Source organism: Macaca nemestrina, chromosome 16, assembly GCF_043159975.1.
Source record: "Macaca nemestrina isolate mMacNem1 chromosome 16, mMacNem.hap1, whole genome shotgun sequence".
Taxonomy (NCBI): Eukaryota; Metazoa; Chordata; class Mammalia; order Primates; family Cercopithecidae; genus Macaca; species Macaca nemestrina.
The window spans coordinates 26,292,669-26,315,342 of NC_092140.1; the positions used below are offsets into that span (position 1 = coordinate 26,292,669).

At 35.1% G+C, this 22,674-nt stretch overlaps 2 long non-coding RNA genes across 3 annotated transcripts in view; one reads left to right on the forward strand and one right to left on the reverse strand.

Moving 5' to 3' along the window:
• Positions 1 to 22,674, reverse strand: part of LOC112426653 (uncharacterized) — a 52,858-nt gene that overhangs the window by 25,924 nt on the left and 4,260 nt on the right. For both annotated transcript variants that reach the window (XR_011614698.1, XR_003018045.2), the window contains exons 2-3: positions 20,789 to 20,836; positions 5,535 to 5,555 (exon numbers count right to left, since the gene is read on the reverse strand). This is a non-coding gene — a long non-coding RNA (uncharacterized lncRNA). The remainder of the gene's footprint in view (positions 1 to 5,534; positions 5,556 to 20,788; positions 20,837 to 22,674) is intronic.
• LOC105481667 (uncharacterized) lies at positions 14,297 to 22,621 on the forward strand. The gene is made up of 3 exons (XR_987069.3): positions 14,297 to 17,236; positions 17,771 to 17,977; positions 22,386 to 22,621. It is a non-coding gene; the product is annotated as an uncharacterized lncRNA (long non-coding RNA).

Consider the following 22,674-nt stretch of genomic DNA (forward strand, 5'->3'; position numbering starts at 1 on the left):
AGCTGTGAATCCATCTGGTCCTAGACTTTTTTTGGTTGGTAGGCTATTAATTATTGCCTCAATTTCAGAGCCTGCTATTGGTCTATTCAGGGATTCAACTTCTTCCTGGTTTAGTCTTGGAAGAGTGTAAGTGTCCAGGAAATTATCCATTTCTTCTAGATTTTCCAGTTTATTTGCATAGAGGTGTTTATAGTATTCTCTGATGGTAGTTTGTATTTCTGTGGGGTCGGTGGTGATATCCCCTTTATCATTTTTAATTGCGTCGATTTGATTCTTCTCTCTTTTCTTCTTTATTAGTCTTGCTAGTGGTCTGTCAATTTTGTTGATCTTTTCAAAAAACCAACTCCTGGATTCATTGATTTTTTGGAGAGTTTTTTGTGTCTCTATCTCCTTCAGTTCTGCTCTGATCTTAGTTATTTCTTGCCTTCTGCTAGCTTTCGAATGTGTTTGCTCTTGCTTCTCTAGTTCTTTTAATTGCGATGTTAGAGTGTCAATTTTAGATCTTTCCTGCTTTCTCTTGTGGGCATTTAGTGCTATAAATTTCCCTCTACACACTGCTTTAAATGTGTCCCAGAGATTCTGGTATGATGTATCTTTGTTCTCATTGGTTTCAAAGAACATCTTTATTTCTGCCTTCATTTCGTTATGTACCCAGTAGTCATTCAGGAGCAGGTGGTTCAGTTTCCATGTAGTTGAGCGGTTTTGATTGAGTTTCTTAGTCCTGAGTTCTAGTTTGATTGCACTGTGGTCTGAGAGACAGTTTGTTATAATTTCCGTTCTTGTACATTTGCTGAGGAGTGCTTTACTTCCAATTACGTGGTCGATTTTGGAGTAAGTACGATGTGGTGCTGAGAAGAATGTATATTCTGTTGATTTGGGGTGGAGAGTTCTATAGATGTCTATTAGGTCTGCTTGCTGCAGAGATGAGTTCAATTTCTGGATATCCTTGTTAACTTTCTGTCTCGTTGATCTGTCTGATGTTGACAGTGGAGTGTTGAAGTCTCCCATTATTATTGTATGGGAGTCTAAGTCTCTTTGTAAGTCTCTAAGGACTTGCTTTATGAATCTGGGTGCTGCTGTATTGGGTGCATATATATTTAGGATAGTTAGCTCTTCCTGTTGAATTGATCCCTTTACCATTATGTAATGGCCTTCTTTGTCTCTTTTGATCTTTGATGGTTTTAAGTCTGTTTTATCAGAGACTAGTATTGCAACCCCCGCTTTTTTTTGCTCTCCATTTGCTTGGTAAATCTTCCTCCATCCCTTTATTTTGAGCCTATGTATGTCTCTGCGTGTGAGATGGGTCTCCTGAATACAGCAGACTGATGGGTCTTGACTCTTTATCCAGTTTGCCAGTCTGTGTCTTTTAATTGGAGCATTTAGTCCATTTACATTTAAGATTAAGATTGTTATGTGTGAACTTGATCCTGCCATTATGATATTAACTGGTTATTTTGCTCATTAGTTGATGCAGTTTCTTCCTAGCCTCGATGGTCTTTACATTTTGGCATGCTTTTGCAATGGCTGCTACCGGTTGTTCCTTTCCATGTTTAGTGCTTCCTTCAGGGTCTCTTGTAAGGCAGGCCTAGTGGTGACAAAATCTCTAAGCATTTGCTTATCTGTAAAGGATTTTATTTCTCCTTCACTTATGAAACTTAGTTTGGCTGGATATGAAATTCTGGGTTTAAAATTATTTTCTTTAAGAATGTTGAATATTGGCCCCCACTCTCTTCTGGCTTGGAGAGTTTCTGCCGAGAGATCTGCTGTTAGTCTGATGGGCTTCCCTTTGTGGGTAACCCGACCTTTCTCTCTGGCTGCCCTTAAGATTTTTTCCTTCATTTCAACTTTGGTGAATCTGGCAATTATGTGTCTTGGAGTTGCTCTTCTCGAGGAGTATCTTTGTGGCGTTCTCTGTATTTCCTGGATTTGAATGTTGGCCTGCCCTACTAGGTTGGGGAAGTTCTCCTGGATGATATCCTGAAGAGTGTTTTCCAACTTGGTTCCATTTTCCCCCTCACTTTCAGGCACCCCAATCAGACGTAGATTTGGTCTTTTTACATAATCCCATACTTCTTGCAGGCTTTGTTCATTTCTTTTTCTTCTTTTTTCTTTTGGTTTCTCTTCTCGCTTCATTTCATTCATTTGATCCTCAATCGCTGATACTCTTTCTTCCAGTTGATCGAGTCGGTTACTGAAGCTTGTGCATTTGTCACGTATTTCTCGTGTCATGGTTTTCATCTCTTTCATTTCGTTTATGACCTTCTCTGCATTAATTACTCTAGCCATCAATTCTTCCACTTTTTTTTCAAGATTTTTAGTTTCTTTGCGCTGGGTACGTAATTCCTCCTTTAGCTCTGAGAAATTTGATGGACTGAAGCCTTCTTCTCTCATCTCGTCAAAGTCATTCTCCGTCCAGCTTTGATCCGTTGCTGGCGATGAGCTGCGCTCCTTTGCCGGGGGAGATGCGCTCTTATTTTTTGAATTTCCAGCTTTTCTGCCCTGCTTTTTCCCCATCTTTGTGGTTTTATCTGCCTCTGGTCTTTGATGATGGTGATGTACTGATGGGGTTTTGGTGTAGGTGTCCTTCCTGTTTGATAGTTTTCCTTCTAACAGTCAGGACCCTCAGCTGTAGGTCTGCTGGAGATTGCTTGAGGTCCACTCCAGACCCTGTTTGCCTGGGTATCAGCAGCAGAGGCTGCAGAAGATAGAATATTTCTGAACAGCGAGTGTACCTGTCTGATTCTTGCTTTGGAAGCTTCCTCTCAGGGGTGTACTCCACCCTGTGAGGTGTGGGGTGTCAGACTGCCCCTAGTGGGGGATGTCTCCCAGTTAGGCTACTCAGGGGTCAGGGACCCACTTGAACAGGGAGTCTGTCCCTTCTCAGATCTCAACCTCCGTGTTGGGAGATCCACTGCTCTCTTCAAAGCTGTCAGACAGAGTCGTTTGCGTCTGCAGAGGTTTCGGCTGTGTTTGTTATTGCCCTGTCCCCAGAGGTGGAGTCTACAGAGACAGGCAGGTTTCCTTGAGCTGCTGTGAGCTCCACCCAGTTCGAGCTTCCCAGCGGCTTTGTTTACCTACTTAAGCCTCAGCAATGGCGGGCGCCCCTCCCCCAGCCTCGCTGCTGCCTTGCTGGTAGATCACAGACTGCTGTGCTAGCAATGAGGGAGGCTCCGTGGGTGTGGGACCCTCCCGGCCAGGTGTGGGATATGATCTCCTGGTGTGCCTGTTTGCTTAAAGCGCAGTATTGGGGTGGGAGTTACCCGATTTTCCAGGTGTTGTGTGTCTCAGTTCCCCTGGCTAGGAAAAGGGATTCCCTTCCCCCTTGCGCTTCCCAGGTGAGGCAATGCCTCGCCCTGCTTCAGCTCTCGCTGGTCGGGCTGCAGCAGCTGACCAGCACCGATCGTCCGGCACTCTCCAGTGAGATGAACCCAGTACCTCAGTTGAAAATGCAGAAATCACCGGTCTTCTGTGTCACTCGCGCTGGGAGTTGGATACTGGAGCTGTTCCTATTCGGCCATCTTGCTCTGCCCTCTCGTGAAGCTTTTCAACGTTCTCAGCTGATTCTTGATAACATTTTTTACTCTAACATTATAATGCACATTTGTTTGCATACACTTATTATATACTCTATTACATTTACAAATTTGAACTATATTTAAATCCCAAACAGCTTTCTCTAGTTTATTCATTATCTGTTTTACTAATGTTACATTTTTTATGGTATGTTAGGTATGACTCAAATTTTCCTTAACCCTTACTAGGATTATTTTTGTTATAGAAACGTACATTAAGGACAGCCATTTTTTATTTTTTTAAAAAGATGTGTAAGATTTAAATTAACAATGATGTTCATCTTTTACTAAACTTTGGTTAAAAAAGTAAAGAAATATGAGCTCAGTTAATATAAATGCTTTACCCAGTTTTCATAAAGGGAAATGGACATAGATCTGTGTAATTGAAAATTTTTAAACAATTTATGGATAATTAAGTAAACATTTTATTATTATGGTAAGTGCAGTGATTGAACAGGAAGTAATTCCCAGTGAATGGGAAGAATAGACCAGAGGCCTCAGAAATAATTCCTCACATCTACAACCATCTGATCTTTGACAAACCTGACAGAAGCAATGGAGAAAGGATTCCCTATTTAATAAATGGTGTTGGGAAAACTGGATAGCCATATGCAGAAAACTGAAACTGGACCCCTTCCTTACACATTATACAAAACTTAAGACAGATTAAAGACTTAAATGTAGGACCTAAAACCATAAAAACCCTAGAAGAAAACCTAGGCAATCTCATTCAGGACATAGGTATGGGCAAAGACTTCATGACTGCAATGCCAAAAGCAATGGCAGCAAAAGCCGAAATTGACAAATGGGATCTAATTAAGCTAAAGAGCTTCTGCAAAGCAAAAGAAACTATCATCAACATGAATCGACAACCCACAGAATGGGACAAAATTTTTGCAATCCATCCATCTGACAAAGGGCTAATATCCAGAATCTATAAGGAACTTAAACAAATTTACAAGAAAAAAACAACCCCATCAAAAAGTAGGCAAAACATATGAACAGACACTTCTCAGAAGAAAACATTTATGTGGCCAAAAATTATATGAAAAATAGGTTATCATCACTGGTCATTAGAGAAATGCAAATCAGAACAACAATGAGATACCATCTCATGCCAGTTAGAATGGCAATCATTAACGAGTCAGGAAACAACAGATGATGGAGGATCTGAAGAAATAGGAAGGCTTTTACACTGTTCATGGGAGTGTAAATTAGTTCAACCCTTGTGGAAGACAGTGTGGCAATTCCTCAAGGATCTACAACCAGAAATACCACTTGACCCAGCAATCCCATTACAGGTATATGCCCAAAGGATTATCAATGATTCTACTATAAAGACACAAGCACACATGTTTATTGCAGTGCTATTCACAATAGCAAAGATTTGGAACTAACCCAAATGCCCATCAATGATACATTGGATAAAGAAAATGTGGCACATATACACCATGGAACACTATGCAGCCATAAAAAACGATGAGTTCATGTCCTTTGTAGGGACATGGATGAAGCTGGAAACCATCATTCTCAGCAAACTAACACAGACACAGAAAACCAAACACCATATGTTCTCACTCATAAGTGGGAGTTGAACAATGAGAATACATAGACACAGGGTGGGGAACATCACACACTGGGGCCTGTTGGAGGGTGCGGGGCTAGGGGAGGGATAGCATTAGGAGAGATGCCTAATGTACATGATGGGTTGAAGGGTGCAGCAAACCACCATGTCAAGTGTCATTCTGCGCATGTATCTCAGAACTTAAAGTATAATTTAAAAAAAGGAAGTAAATCATTTCCTCAAATATACCTTAATTAATAAGAAAGAAAAACAGAATCCAAATATCACCTACATTACTGATCAAATTGATTTTAAGGTTAAAATCATCTTATTCACTAAATTCTCAGTCTAGTGTTTGTAAATTTCAACTAAAACAATTGCAGAGAATACTCACTTACATGGCTCCTTCTCACAGCAATCTAGAAAAACAAAAGATAAAGAAACAAATTTATCCTACATCCAGAAATCTTGATAAATTATTAAATAATTCTGACCAATTAAGAAATGTAAATACTATTGCTGACTTACCAGAGAACTCAGATCATCTTTGTCTAAGGAAGTGAAAGTTGCAACTCAAACTCATTTGTATTTAAAGAAAATCTCTTTACGTAAAAATCATTTGTGGGAGAGAGATGTTTCCCCTAATAACTATGGTTATTACCTTAAGTAAAATCTTACATCTTTTGAAGGTATTAATAGGTTATGGAATATTATTGTGATTTTTGGTATAATAATTTCTATAAATAATGAAAATGAAAGACGAACAAATATGTGGCAAAAGAAAATCTCATTCACATAACATTAGATTCTATTAGCTAAACCTTTACTTTTTTTTTTTTTTTTTTTTTTTTTTAAACCAGCTACACAGTTCATATCATTTGTTACCTTAAAGTGGAAGGCTCCAGAGACAGCTTCTTATGAATACTTGCTGAAAGATCTTTGAGGTCAAAAAAGTGATTTAACCTCAGAGATTGGCCTCAAATTCCATAGAGTGCAGAAAAAGAAAAATATAATTTTATTTCTAGGACATTCAGCAGCTAGGGATTTCAACAGCTATAAGCCAACACATGATTTGTGTTGTAATAACCAGTCATGGCAGCCACATATTTTTTGATTTACGTTTAAAAGTGCTTTATACAAAATCTTTTAAATATGCTTGGATACTCTGTAGCTTTTGTGTCAATTATGGTGCGTGCATTTGCATCACACAATGCCTCAAAATTTGAAGAAAAATGATGTCATGTGGATTTATAAAGTCAATGAAGTATGTAGTTAGCAAAATTAGAAAATTAGTTAGCAAAATTAGAAGGAAATCATAGTTACAATTACACAATTCTTACTACTAGTTCAGGTCTTGATCTTACCCTTTATTTTCAAGATAAACATTTTACAGCCAATGGACATTTTACATTGTACAAATACTTAACGCCCATCTCTTAATTTGTAAACACTGATCCCTGGGTATTGCTCTACACATAAGGTACACTTGAATGCTGTAAAAGTAAATTTTCAATTTAATTTCACATAGTGAAGTGAAGAAATGAGTTTGCTTCAACAAATATACCTTGGCTGTTAGCAATAATGCACATCAGTGGTTTTGTTTCATACATTAAAAAAGGAAATACAATACTCATTTCTTTAAAAAAAATAAACGTATCTTTGCTGAGTGCTGCTATGCAATATGTCAATATTCAATTAGCAGTATGTGAGAATATTAACAACTTTTATTTTACTATTTTGTGCCCAAACATTGAGACAAGATGTCTGCTACCAAGTGGACATGAATGAGACAATGTACAATGATTTATTGAGTTCTGGAGTCTTCAAGATTCTTCAGAGTGAAATAAGAAAATCAGAAGAAAACAAAGGCTTATTCCCAGTTTTTAAGCCAAAGAAACACAAGAAAAAGTTTTCTCAATGGCTACCTAAATTGGAGCTTATTTGTCTAAAATATACAAGCTTTAGGATATGGTGATACAGAGTATCAGTGGATTAGATTTTGAAAATGCCTTGAAACTTAAATTCTGTTTTGACTGTTAAGAATCGAATACATATTTAATGGGTTAATGTTGGCAATAATCAAAGGTGTTTTAGCTAACATTCATGTATAAACAAGGACAAACATTGTCAAATGTGATAATTACTTCATAAGTTGTAAATTCATATGGAAAATGCATTTACTAATTCAGTCAGGGGTAAGCTGTGATGTTAGGCATAAGAAATCTGTGTAATGTTATGTACAAGTCCCATAATATTAGGTATAAAAATCACCAATATTCTTTTTAAATAAACAAAACAAAAAAAACTGAGAATGCCAAGGAAGATTTAAAAAAGGAAAAGCAAATGATAAGGTACACCAAATTCCCGATTATATTACTATCCTTGTGCTTTACCTTTCAAAAATCTGCCAGTGAGTACCTTGATTTTGTTTTGTTGTTATTAAATAAAAGTTTAATAAATCTCAACCCAGGGCACACATTAGCAAAAAAAAAAAAAAAAGTTGAAAATATACAGTTCTTCAAGAGATACAATATTATGAGCATCTCATAAGAATTTATTCCATAGCCACTAATGCTAAAGAATACTCCAAAATCTTGTCAAGTGAGACTTAATCTAGTGTGCAATTTATTTATAGGCCTTAGTCCTTCATATCCATGGGTTTGTCTTCCATATCCATGGGTTCCACATCAATGGATTCAATCAATCTTTGATAGAAAAGTATTCACTAAAAAAAATCCCATCGGTACTGAATATGTATGGACTTTTTTCTCTTGTCATTATTCCCTAAACAATACAGTATAACAACTATGTACATGGCACTTACATTGTATTAGGTATTAAAAGTAATCTAGAGATTATTTATACTATTTGGAAGGTTGTGCCTAGATTATATGCAAATATTACACCATTTTATATCAGGAACTTGAGCATCCACAAATTTTGACATTTGTGAAGCTCCTTGAACTATTCTTCCATGAATATTAAAGGATGACTGTTCAATGTGACCCATGCAAGGTACCTAAAGTACTGGATTGACAGGCAATTTTCAACACATGAGAATTTGTTTGTTTCATTTCTAATTTTGGTTCTAGGATAGGGAAAATCTTTTGTATAAGGCAGTCCTGCCTCACCAAACTCTTGCCTATGGAGATCCTAAGCATGCAGCATCTTCACAAAACCCTGGTATAATAAACTTTATTATTCCCATTTTCCTTTCTCATAGTTTGTCAATAAGGAAATGTCGAAACTTTTGAGACAGAAACATAATAGACAGTTTTAGAGTGGAGGCAACAAATCTACATAGTAAGGATATCTGCATTATAATACACATGCCAAAATAGTGTTAGGATATATTTAGGAGTCTTTCCCATCCCAATACACCTTGTTCTGGAGGCTCCTCTGCAATTATCCCATTATGAATTTTGATATGCTTCAAGATGATCAAAATGAAATACTTAAAAATGCTTTATTCAAAATCTTTTAAATATGAATAGCCTTCTTTGTAGCCAATATGGATATGTATATACCCACATATATGCAATGTCTGCATACACACACATATACCCTCACACACATATGCATAGTCATATATTAATTTGAGAGATAATTCAAAACTATGAAAAATAATATATCAAAAATGTATGGCCTTCTTGGCAAGCTTATATATAACTATGATTTATATAGAGTTCACATTATTTCCATCTCTAATCATCTGCTGGAATTTTTTAATTTGCTTATTATACCACTTATTTTAAACTATTCAATTTGATACAGTGAGGCTATGTGTCCACTCAAATCTCACCTTGAATTGTAATAACCCCCACGTGTCAAGGGCGGGGGACAGTTTTAATTGAACCATGGGGGCAGTTTCCCCCATGCTGTTCTCATGGTAGTGAATAAGTCTCACGAGGTCTGATAGTTTTATAAATGGGAGTTCCCCTATACAAGCTCTCTTTTGCCTGCTGCCATGTAAGGCATCCCTTGCTTCCCCTTCGCTTTCCACCACAATTGTGAGGTCTCCCCAGCCATGTGGAATTGTGATTCAAATAAACCTCTTTCCTTTATAAATTATCCAGTCCTGGTTATGTTTTTATTAGCAGCATTGAGAACAGACTAATAAACCGTTCTTCAGGATTTATAGTCTAAATTTTCTCAACATTGGAAGAAATTGGAGAAAAATCCTGATGCATACCAATAAACTAAAATCAAAATGCTAGAATATAGTTTAAAAGTTTTAAAAATATAGAGTGATGTTATCCAAAGTATGTTAAATAACTACTATAAGTGTTACTTGAAACAAACAAAAAAGAATTCTGTACAGTAAAAAGAAAAGAAAGGAAAACAAAATTGGCCTAGACACAATAAGACATGCTTGTAATCATAGAACTTTGGGAGGCTGAGGCCTGCAGATCACTTGAGACCAGCCTGGGCAACATGGGGAAACCCCATCTCTACCAAAAAAAAAAAAAATCAGGGTCTTGTGACACGTACCTGAATTCCCAGTTATCTGGGAGGTTAAGATGTGAGAATAACCTGATCCCAGGAGGCTGAAGCTGCAATGAGCCATGAATGTGCTCCTGCACTCCACCTTGGGAAACAGAGCAAGAACCTTTCTTTAAAAAAAAAAAAAAAAAAAAGTAAATACCATTGAAATAATCTGTCTCTCATAGATAGAGGGATTCATCCACAGATAGAGACATAGAAGCAGAGATAGGTCAGAGATAGGTGGATGGATATAGATATATTTTCCCCAAAACATAGGAATCAATGGAACATACTTTGGGTAAAAAGAAAAAGGAGTTTACACAGTAGAAATTTTTTAAAACGTTTTTCTTTGTAGTCCTGTAACAGTCTGTTTCACACAAACTTTCCTCCATTTAATCCTAATCCTCACTCCTTTATAAGTAACTGAAAGCATATTTTATTTATTTTTTTAAAATCTAGTAAACATTTTGGCTCATTTAAAAATCTGAGGTAAAATTTTTTTAAAAAAGTTGAAGACTAACATGATTGGCTATCTCTCTTATGTAAAAGCAAGTACTAGATTATAACCACATTCTTTATGTCAGAATATAGAAATATAAATACAAGCTTTCTTTTTCTGATCTCTTGCAAAGTTACCAGCACTGTCTTTTCTTATGTAATTTATCATCTTAAAATGAAGTTTTTTTCCCTATAAATATGATAACAAAATCTTATAGAATGTTAAATTTTCAACTAAGAAGACTCAGAGAGATATATGAGTTTTTTCTAGTGGGTGAAATCGCATATTTTTTTTAACCATAAAATTTTGTAGGTAGCTCAGGAAATGGTAATTTGATTTGGGATTAGATCTATGACTACTTAGAAAAATATATTTTTTCTTTGTGAATACTTATGGAATAAAAATTTATAGCTTTGGACAAATCTCTTTGCCTAGCTTGTTAAAAAGCATTGTGACAAGTATTGACAGGCAAGAGAGAGTTAAGATGATAGGTAATACCTGTTTCTGGAAAATGAATGTAATTTAAAAATACATTTCCTGTTTTCCCGACTTTGAAAGATTCAAAAAGCATAAGCAAGATTTTAACAGCATTTGTGACCCCCAAAATATATTTGTATTGCTTCGTGACATACCCTTAAAATACAATTTTCATGTGTTATATGTCATTCCCCTAATAATGCATTTAATATCTTCAGTTGTTCACGAGATTCCATTTAGAAGTGTCACTTCCTTTAAGAAAAGTATATTTAATGTCAATAAATGAGTACTAACAGTATGCAAATAGTCTTTTATAATCTGGTCTCATGCATATTACATCAACGCTGTGTAATAGCTATATAAATTACTAGAAGCATTTACATTTTGTCTTAGAGTTTTAAAATGGCTTTTCCTTATAATTTTGTTCCTGTTTTATACAATAGTCTTTGAGGACTAATAAGGCAGGTATCATCATTCCTATTTTAAAGATGGGAGTAGTTGTCTACTAGTATGTGCAAGACAGTGGAGTATGTGAGTTAAAAACACAGCTCAGCTAAGGGACACAAATGCAACCGAAAGAAAAAGGCACAAATTAAATTCAGTTACTTAAACATTACAAATAAAATTATATCTGTAAGACCTTGAGTAATATGACTAAGAGGTGGGGATAAATATTATAGAGGTAAAGCAGGAAGAGTACAACTGTGCTGACAATGGGGCTAGAGGTTCTTGGTCATGCTGATACAAGAACAAATGATCTGAGTTAACAAGTCCTCTCATCATCAGACAGAATCTCATCAGAAAGGACTTCTCAAATGCTTCAGTTAGCATCACATAAATTAGGCTAAACACTAACCCATCACACTAACTCTCAGACACAAACACACACACACACACACATACACACACACACAAATACACCCTTTATTTCATGCATCTGTCACCCTGTTGCTTACTAAGGCAATTTTAGGTGTTGATATTCTGAATATTAATGGTACTGAGTTCATTATTATTGAACAGCACTTTTTGCCATTTCTCTACCATACCTCATTACTTCCACGACTTTTGAAATGTTGAGACGTTGAAACAAGCAGTGTGTATGTACGTATGTTTATGTATATACACAACACACACACATATCTTTTCCTACTCAGGTTTAAGTCCTCCCATCCTACACTATTGCAGAAAAATTGCTGTAACTAAATATTATAAAAATATTTCTTAAGGCATAATACAATAAATGATACATACCTAAAGAGTACAGTTCAATAGGTTTTGACACCCATGTACACTCATGAAACTATCACCACAATCAAGAAAATGAAAAATTCCATTACCTCCAAAGTATATTTGTACTTAAGGAAACAGCTATAAGGTTTTGCAAACTATTTTCACAATTAGATTTACCTCTGCTTGACAGGCAGATCTGAAAGGGCCACGCCACACGTTTAATTGCATGAAAATAACCTGCCTGATTCAGCAACCACAGAATAATAATTTTAAAAAGCAAGATTCAAAAAACAGTGGGCTTCTGATTAAAACATACATGAGAGACTGATGATACTTTGAACAAAAAAAATGTTGTTAAAAATATTAATAACATACAAGAAAAATTTAAAACCTTAAAGGAAGACAGACAGTCTGCAATTTACCATGGTTTGACTTACAATTTTTTGACTTTATGATAGTGTAAAAATGGTATTCATTCACTACGCTCCTTGATATATTGTGGGGTTACATTCAGATAAACTCATCCTAAATTGAAAATATAGTTGGAAAATGCACTTTCCAGTTACAATATTTTTAACTTACCATGAGTCTATTCAGATGTAACCTCCTTGTAAGTGAAGGAGCATCTGTAATAAAATTTTTAGAATAATAATAATGATAACACATAAATGAAGAATAAGATGGTCACATCTGAGGACTACTGATGGCTATAAAAATCAAACGGGAAACAAAGTATAGAGAAATGTTGTTGAATCTGAGATTATGATGGAAAGATTACATAATTAGCAGATATACACTATAGATCTATATTTTGAAGTGTGTATGTGCTAATTGTGTAATCTTTCCATCATGATCTCAGATTAATAAAGGAATAATAAATACAATTAATAAAGGAATAAATACAATGAGGAAGAGGAAATTTTCACAAATATAATTTTTATAAATATTTGCAAATTAATAAAGGAATAAATAAATACAATGAGGAAGAGGAAATTATTTCAAAAACATATAAAATAATTTATCATGACAAAACCTGATCCGTGTTGAAAAATTTGATTTAGTTTCATGCAGAATTGATCAGAAAAAAATGTATTGATAAAATTATCAAATACCAAAGTTAAAGACAAAATATTACTAACCACCGTCGAGAAAAAAGTAACTTGCAAAAGAAAAATTATAATACCAGCATTGGAATTTCAGCTAGAAAACAAGACAAGGAAATCTGTAAAGAAAAGGATAACAATCATCATCCTCCCCCTACACATAATTTGAGTAAAAAAAGAGATATTTTTCATACCCTCAGAAATCCAGTTATATTTTATATCTTTACTTTACTGAGGAAAATAATTAGAAACCAAATGACATTCCAGAATTGAAACCTACAGAACAGGATACAAGAAGAGGGATTGTGAAAGAAGTAAATTTCCGTTGAAGGTGATCAACCAGGAATATGTGATTTAAATTGTGAATTAGGACTTTTGAATATGAAGAGATGGTCTTGAGTATTACTAATTTGCATGAGTAGTCAGCAGACTACTCCGGCCCACTGCCTGTTTTGTAAATAATATTTTATTGGAACAAAACCACGCCACTGATTTCTGTATTGTCTATGGCTGCTTTAGCACTATAATGTCAGATGTGAGTAGTTGGGACGGAGACTGTATGCACCCCCAAAACTTATTTATTATTTGACTCTTTACAGGAAAAACAAAACAAAACCCTCATCTAGACTAATCTAAAAATACTACATTTTTTCAGCAAAACTTAAGACTTTGAGGCAGCAAACAATAAAGTAAATTCAATATCGTATCGATGAGTTGAGGAAAATAATAGAGAAGTACAAGTATTCTAAAGGCCACGTTTTAAAATGGATATCATTCCAAAAGAGATAAATAGAGAAGGGTAGAGGAAGAAACAATGTATCTTTAAAAAATGGATTCTGTTTTCCTTTTCAAATATTAGTAGGATATTATATAGGAATACCTAGCAAGTAAACATTGCCATCTTGGAAAATAGGTAAAATAGAAAATTACAGTTAAATATAATGAATAAATTCAAGAGATCTATTGTACAGCATGGTGACTACAGTATATGATGATATATTGTATTCATGAAAAACTTGAAGAGAATGGATGTTAAATGCTCCCACACACAAATAAAGATAACTATGTGAGTTACTGTATTTGTTACTTTGCTAGACTTAATCATTCTACAATGTATGAATACTTCAAACATCATGGCTTACACAACAAATATATACAATTTTGTCAACTATAAAAAATGTGAATAATAAATCATTACTAAAATTAAAAAAATCCTAATGAATAGAAGCAAATTGAATACACCAAAATAAGTGAATAGGTAAATAAAAGTATACGTAGTGAGTAGTGTATATCAAATGATAAACAAAAAAGTTTGAATAATCAATAATAGCAATTCTTATGAAAAATAGAACTAACCATGATTTCCTATAAAAAGATACTCTTAGATTATAAAATAAGTACCTACCATTACACTACTAACAGGAAAACTTAACCAAATTAACAATTAAGGTGGAAAATATAGGGATGATAAATAATAATAAGCAAAACTAAATTAAATAAAACAAATGAAAGCATAGCAGGGTTGTAGCAAAAAATTGATCCCCAAGTTTCAGTGGATCAGAGCAAAGGCGGCAATTTCTGACTTATGTAATATTTCTGAATGTGTGATAAATTCTCCTTCTTATTTGATTCAGCCAAGAGAAGAGCAGAGTTTGGAGGACCACTCAAAGGAGGGTTGTACAAACTCTGCCTGGAGGCTATACACGTGTCACCAGAGATCTTAATCATGTGGTCATAGCCCAGTGCACAAAAGTACACAGTGAAGATGATTTTGTAACCCAGCATCACTTGTCTCACTTTATAGAGAGTCTAATGTGCTTATACTTTTATTATTATACTTTAGGTTCTGGGAAACATCTGCAGAACGTGCAAGTTTGGTACCTCGATACATAGGTGCCATGGTGGTTTGCTGCACCCATCAACCCCTTGTCTACATTAGGTATTTCTCCTAATGCTATCCCTCCCCTAGCACGCTACCCTCTGACGGGCCCCATTGTGTAATGTTCCCCTTCCAGTGTCCATGTGTTCTCATTGTTCAGCTCCCACTTATGAGTGAGAACATATGGTGTTTGGTTTTCTCTTTCTGTGTTAGTTTGCTGAGAATGATGGTTTCCAGCTTCATCCATGTCCCCACAAAGGACATGAACTCATCGTTTTTTATGACTGCATTGGGTTTCATGGTGTATATGTGCCATATTTTCTTTATCCAGTCTCACTGGTGGGCATTTGGGTTGGTTCCAAGTCTTTGCTATTGTGAATAGGGCATGCAATAAACGTGCATAGTAGAATGACTTATAATCCTCTGGGTATATACCCAGTAATGGGATTGCTGGGCCAAATGGTATTTCTGGTTCTAGATCCTTGAGAAATCACCACACTGTCTTCCACAATGGTTAATTTATATTCCCACCAACAATGTAAAAGTGTTCCTATTTCTCCACATCCTCACCAGCACCTGTTGTTTCCTGACTTTTTAATGATCACCATTCTAACTGGCGTGAGATGGTATCTCATTGTGGTTTTGATTTGCCAGTGATGATGAGTTTTTCACAGTTTTGTTGGCCACATAAATGTCTTCTTTTGAGAAGTGTCTGTTCAGATCCTTTACCCAGTTTTTAATGGGGTTGTTTGATTTTTTCTTGTACATTTGTTTAAGTTCTTTGTAGATTCTCGATATTAGCCCTTTTTCAGATGGAGAGATTGTAAAAATTTTGTTCCATTCTATATGTTGCTTGTTCACTCTGATGATAGTTTCTTTTGCTGTGCAGAAGCTCTTTAGTTTAATTAGATCCCATTTGTCAATTTTGGCTTTTATTGCCATTGCTATTGGTGTTTTAGTCATGAAGTCTTTGCCCATTCCTATATCCTGAATGGTATTGCCTAGGTTTTCTTCTAGGGTTCTTATGGATTTAGGTCTTTTGTTTAAGTCTTTAATTCATCTTGAGTTAATTTTTGTATCAGGTGTAAGGAAGGGGTCCAGTTTCAGTTTTCTGTATATGGCTATCCAGTTTTCCCAACACCATTTATTAAAGAGGGAATCCTTTCCCCATTGCTTGTTGTTGCTAGATTTGTCAAAGATCAGATGGTTGTAGATGTGTGATATTATTTCTGAGGCCTCTGTTCTGTTCCATTGGTCTATATATCTGCAGTACCATGGTGTTTTGGTTACTGTAGTCTTACAGCATACTTTGACGTCAGGCAGCATGACGCCTCCAGCTTTGGGTTTTGTTGTTGTTTTTTTTTTTCCTTAGAATTGTCTTGGCTATACAGGCTCCCTTTTGGTTCCATATGAACCTCGATGTGAAAATCCTCAATAAAATACCGACCAACTGAATCCAGCAGCACATCAAAAAGCTTATCCAGCACGATCAAGTCGTCTTCATCCCTGGGAAGCAAGGCTGGTTCAACATATGCAAATCAATAAATGTAATCCATCACATAAACAGAACCAATGACAAAAACCACATGATTATCCCAATAGATGCAGAAAAGGCCTTCAATAAATTCAACAGCCCTTCATGCTAAAAACTATCAATAACCTGGTATTGATGGAACGTATCTCAAAATGATAAGAGCTATTTATGACAAACCCACAGCCAACATCATACTGAATAGGCAAAAGCTGGAAGCATTTTCTTTGAAAACCGGTACAAGACAAGGATGCCCTCTCTCACCACTCCTATTCAACATAGTATTGGAAGTTCTGGCCAGGACAATTAGGCAAGAGAAAGAAATAAAAGGTATTCGAATAGGAAGAGAGGAAGTCAAATTGTCCCTGTTTGCAGATGACATAATTGCATATTTAGAAAACCCCATCGTCTGAGCCCAAAATCTCCTTAAGCTGATAAGCAACTTCACCAGTCTCAAGATACAAAATCAATGTGCAGAAATCACAAGCATTTCTATACACCAATAATAGACAAACAGAGAGGCAAATCATGAGTGAACTCCCATTCACAATTTCTACAAAAAGAATAAAATACCTAGGGATCTAACTTACAAGGAATGTGAAGGACTTCTTCAAGGAGAACTACAAACCACTGCTCAAGGGAATAAGAGAGGACACGAACAAATGGAAAAACATTCCATGCTCATGGACAGGAAGAACCAACATCATGAAAATGGCAATACTGCCCAAGTAATTTATAGATTTAATGCTATCTCATCAAGCTATCATTGACTTTCTTCACAGAACTGGAAAAACTACTTTAAATTTCATATATTCTCATTCTTATATAAACACCTCAAAGCACTGGACATTTGGGGATCAGAGTCTAGGTTTACTAACAGGAGTTGCAGAGAGTAGGTAAGTAATAAAACCCAAGGTTGGTGAGGAGCAGACTAAGAAACAGAGTGGAGCTATATCATGTTGTGCCGTTGTAGTCATAAGGACTTCTGATTTTTCTTTTTACTTATTTTTAGTTTTAATTTTATTTATTTATTTGAAATGGAGGTTCACTCTGTCACTCAGGCTGGAGTACAGTGGTGTAATCTCAGATTACTGCAATCTCTGATTCCCAGGTTGAGATGATTCCCCTGCCTCAGTCTCCTGACCAGCTGAGATTACAGGCATGCATCACCATGTCCAGATAATTTTTGTATTTTTAGTAAAGACCATGTTTCACCATGTTGGCCAGGCTGGTCTTGAACTCCTGACCTCAGGTGATCTGCCGGACTCAGGCTCCCAAAGTACTGGGATTACAGGCATGAGCCACTGTGCCTGGCTTTCTGATTCTATTCTAAGTGAGGGGAGTAGTCGTTGGATGTTTTGAGTGAACAAGTATTTCATTGTGATATTTTAAAACAATTACCCTTGATTTTTTTTTTTTTTTTTTTGTAGACAATTGATGGTAGGAACAAGGATAAAAGGAGGAAGAGCAGTAAGAAGGCATTCACAGCAGTGCAGATGAGAGATGATGGTGGCTTGAATGACAACACAGCAGTGAAAGTGATAAGAATTCTTAGTATCTGGATGTATTTGAGTTATAGATGACTATCATTGGCAAGTATTGGTATAAAAGAAAGTACAACTAAAGATGCTGATCAGGTAAGATTATAGGCAACAAATAATGAAGAAGAAAAAAATACAGGTTTTTGAAAATCTTTTTTGAGGTAGATAAGCATATTAAAGCAAAGAGACAGATGATGAAAAAGTACTATAAACTGAAAACTATGTTTAGTAACATTTCTTAAAAATAGAATTGATGTTTTAATAACTAGTTCTATTATTGCGGGATCTGGCCAGCGGTCTGCAATGCAACGGGTCTCTTTCTTTGTTCCCAGGCAGATCGGCAGGTAGAGAAATACCAGACACGCACAATATTGTGAAAGCTGTTTTCAGGGGGGTCACCACCTTCTGGTCCTGCGATGCCGCCAATGTACTGGATATAGCAGCATTCATTATTAAGTTTAGTGAGGGCAGGGGTAGGTTAGTGACGGATTTAGGGTCATTTGATTATGCAGTGAGATGGTCACATGGGGATGAAGTAATTCTTTAACATAACATCTGTATGCAAAGTACAGTGCACAGAGGTAAGAATTTACAATATAGTATGTGCATCAGTAATTTCTAACAGAGCCTTAAAACAGAAACACAGTTTTTCCATAAACTTTGATTAGCAAGAGATTAATCAGCACTAACAGTTGCAGCAAAAGCTGGTTACAAACAATCCATAGAAACAGGACGTGAAGCTAGACAACCGGTTAGACCAGAAATTCTCAGAAGGGAGTATGTCTTAACCCTAAAGAGGCCTAGAAGAGCCGTGGCAAGATGAGGGCATTTATAACCCTATCTTATGCATAGGAACAGGCGCCCCTCATGCGTCCATTTATAGGCTCTCCTCAAGGGTCGCATTCCATTCCCAGAGCTATGAACATCTGCTTTTCTGGGATAGGAGTCTTGGCGATGTGAAACCTCCCTGACTGCACGTCTGCTCATAGGCTCTCTGCAGGGGGAAGCAGATCACATGCTGTTGGCTCATTCTGGCAGCCCAACTTGGCATTGTCTTTCCACAATCCTGCATGCAGTTCTGTATTTACAATAATCAGGAGCATTTCATCTTTTCTTCTGTAGCAATAGTTTCAGGGAGTCTCCCTACAGTCTATCGTATGTTTAAAAAAAAAACAACTAAATAAAAGATGTGAATTCAAAAGCTAAAAAAAAATTTTAAAGATAGAAATGAAAGATACAAATCTTAAAAAGTTATTTCATCTGTTACAAACATCTACATTTGGACTTAATGTTAATTAAATCTGTCATCTTTAACTCTATTTTATTGATTTCCAGCTCAATAAAACAACGCATTTGCTTACTAGATAGTCTTCACAAATGAAACAAATCTTGATATATAACTGCCATTTTTAAATGTATAGAAGATATCATATAAATAAATGTGCTTGCTCATGGGGTTTCTATATTGGGAATGATAGTGTAATGGCAGATTTATTTGGGGATTTTGTATGTAAATTTTTAAAATGCCTTATCACATGCAGATTTGAATCTCAACACCTAAGCAGATTACATTTCTCACATCTTTCCAAGAGAGCATTTAGATTCAATTCAAAATTCTATTTTTGCTGGATATGTAGGCCCAAATCACAAAGCTCTGGCTTAGTTTATTGTCACACAAACAGCATAGCCTAAGGTTTTCTTAAGCAGAATAAAATGTAGATAACTAACATTTATTTCTTATGTATAAAAATTTTGTAAGTCAAGTATCATGCTTGCTTATTAGCAGAACATAAAGGACACAAAAGTCCTAAAGCACTAAACTTTCTTAAGTTTTGGCCTTTAGAAAGCTCAGAGTCTACCTGTCAGAGACATAAATAGTTATGTTTCAATCAAAAACTGTTCAGTATAATATTTGTATTTAAGTTTGTTAAGTCCATTAAAAAAATCCAGCCCAGTAACAGCCAAATATATTTTCAAAAAAATATATTTAGATCGATTTTTGTTAAAATGTTTAATTAAAATTTACAGATTCTGTGTTCCATGTGTATCCTCAACTTTGATTATGTTTTTATCTATAATATGCAAGTTTTGAGAAGAGAATAATTAAGAAATGTTTGTCTTGGAATGTGTTCAGTAATTAACATCTGTATTCCCTGTGTGTCAAATTGTTAAAGGTACATTTCCTTCATGTAAACTACATGTACTGTGTTTAGACTAAGACATTTTCTAGATATCTTGTTACAAAATTTGATGAAGTCTACATGTGTATAGATTACAGCTGTCACAAAACCACTGAGAAAAAAATACGCATTTTGCTTTGGAATTCCTAGGATATTTTTAATATCTTCAATTTGGCTACAGTAATATGAGTAAAAAACTGATAACCATTTGAGATTCAAAATATACTTATTTCTACAATACTCAATACCATATGAAACAGCCTTTTAGAATTTCTTGAAAAGATCAATGACTTCATGTATTATTCAATATAGTATAGTGATATGGAGACACTACTGTAAACTTATATATAAAAATAAATTCAAAATTTAATAAATTTAAATAAATTTAAAATTAAAAATAAATTTAAAGATAATTGTAAGATAAAAAGTGACAAGAACTCCATGAAAATAAGTGGAATAAAAAATATGGTGAAGGAATAGGATTTTGAATTAAGGTTGCATTCATTTTATGTTGGAAATCATGACAAAAATAAAATTGTTTATATACATGACCATTCTAAGATAGGTCTATAGTGTATTTTTTTCTTAAGATGCATTAGCATGCAGTGAAAATCAATATTAATTAAATGAATGACATTATTTATTTCTCTATTGTAAATTTAATCAAAGTGACCAAAAATTATGATTTTTTACCTCTTTTCTTAGTACTAACTTTAATAATACTTACTTTTATTCTCAATCCTGGGCTTGAATAAATGCTAAAATACATGATCACCTATATATAAAATAAAATTTAGCACAAAATTAAGAGAAAATATAAAATTAATCCAATGATTATAATAACTATATAGAAAGAGTGGAAACAGGAAGTGTGCGTGCGGTTGGTAATAAGAGTGTAGAAAAGCGAAGATGGCTTTTTCTTCATTTACCTGGTGAGAGGGAAAGTCTAAAACTAAAAATCAGGAAACAGCAGTATAAGCAGGTTGTATAGAAACATAAATAAATGCCAAAGGAACAGAGTTTTCCTTTGAAACTGCTTCAAAGAGTTGAAAGAGGTTGCCTCTGGGGACTAAAAACATGAAGGTGGTTGATGAAGCCAGGGGATTGCTGCTTTTTATGATAAACCTTAAAGAATGATTTGATTCTCTAAGCTATATGCATGCACAACTTTATTTTTAAAAATTAAAAATAAAAGCTATGAAGTTATATTAACCAAATAACTGGTGGTGATTTCATGGGAAGTGATGCTTGAAGGATTTTTTATCCCTTTCAAAATATTCATGTAAGTGGTATGAATGAAGCATTCTAAAATTAAGGCTATTATTTTTCAGTGTTTGGTTAATAATAATGATAATTTACTGTGAGTCAGGTACTCTATTATAGTTTTGAAATTATTTTCCTAATATCAGAAATGATAATGTAATAAAAATTGAGGCCCAGATACTTTAAATATAACAGAAGGTAAAATGGCTATTAAATGACAGTAGTAGGATTTAAATCAAGAACTTTGAGTCTAGAAACTGAGTTATTACTCATTATGCCATATAATGTCAAGCATCTTTATTTAACATTCTTGTTTAGAGGGAATAGTGTCCCCCTAAACATATCTGCAACTGTATCCCTAGAACCTATGAGTATTTTACTTCACATTCCCAGAGAGACATTACAAATGGTGATTAATGATTAAGTTAAGGGTTTTGAGATGGGAAGTTCATTCTGAACTACCTGGGTTGGCCTAGTGCAATGACCAAGATTACAGGAGAGTCAGAGACACAGATAGAAACATAAGAATGGGAGGACAATTAAGAGTGTGTGTGTGTGTGTGTGTGTGTGTGTGAGAGAGAGAGAGAGAGAGAGAGAGAGAGAGAGAGAGAGAGAGAGAGAAAGAGAGAGGGGGAGAGAGAGAGAGAGAGAGATAAAGATACCATGGTGCTGGTTTTGGCTTTGAAAATAAAGGCATGGGCCATGAGCCAATGAATGCAGGTAGTCTGTAGACACCGGAAAAGTCCAGGAAAGAGACTCTTTCTTGAGATCTTTGAAGGAACATAGCTCTGCTGATCAATTTTGTATTTCAGACTTTTAGAACTCTAAGACACATAATAAATATGTGTTAAGTCACTAGGTTTTTAGTAATTTGTTATATATTCAACAGAAAACTAATACACACATCTTTATAATATGGCTTGGCTGTAATAGGATCATACTAACTGGGAACAATACACAGTGAAGTTCAGTCTCAATGCATTTACCCAAGACCTAGAAGGACCCTTGTTTATAATGAAGTATTTCCCACTTACGTGTATTTCTTTCCTCTCTTCTATCAGAAACAGGCCTTAATTCTCAACTATCTCATCAGTGATTCATACTAGAACTTTGTGGATCAGAGTTCCTGGTTTCCAGGGTTAAACTGAAGCTGGATTACATAATCTTCATCCGTGACTACCAACTTTTATGGTATTGATTTAAATTTGTAGAAACTTTCATATCCAGATACAAATAGATGTCAGAGTATACTGATATAAAGATTCAAAAAGTGGCAGCTAAGGAGTAAAAAAAAGGATTTGGCTAGATTTAGTATAATTCTTATCCTAATCCTCAGATAACATAGGGGAG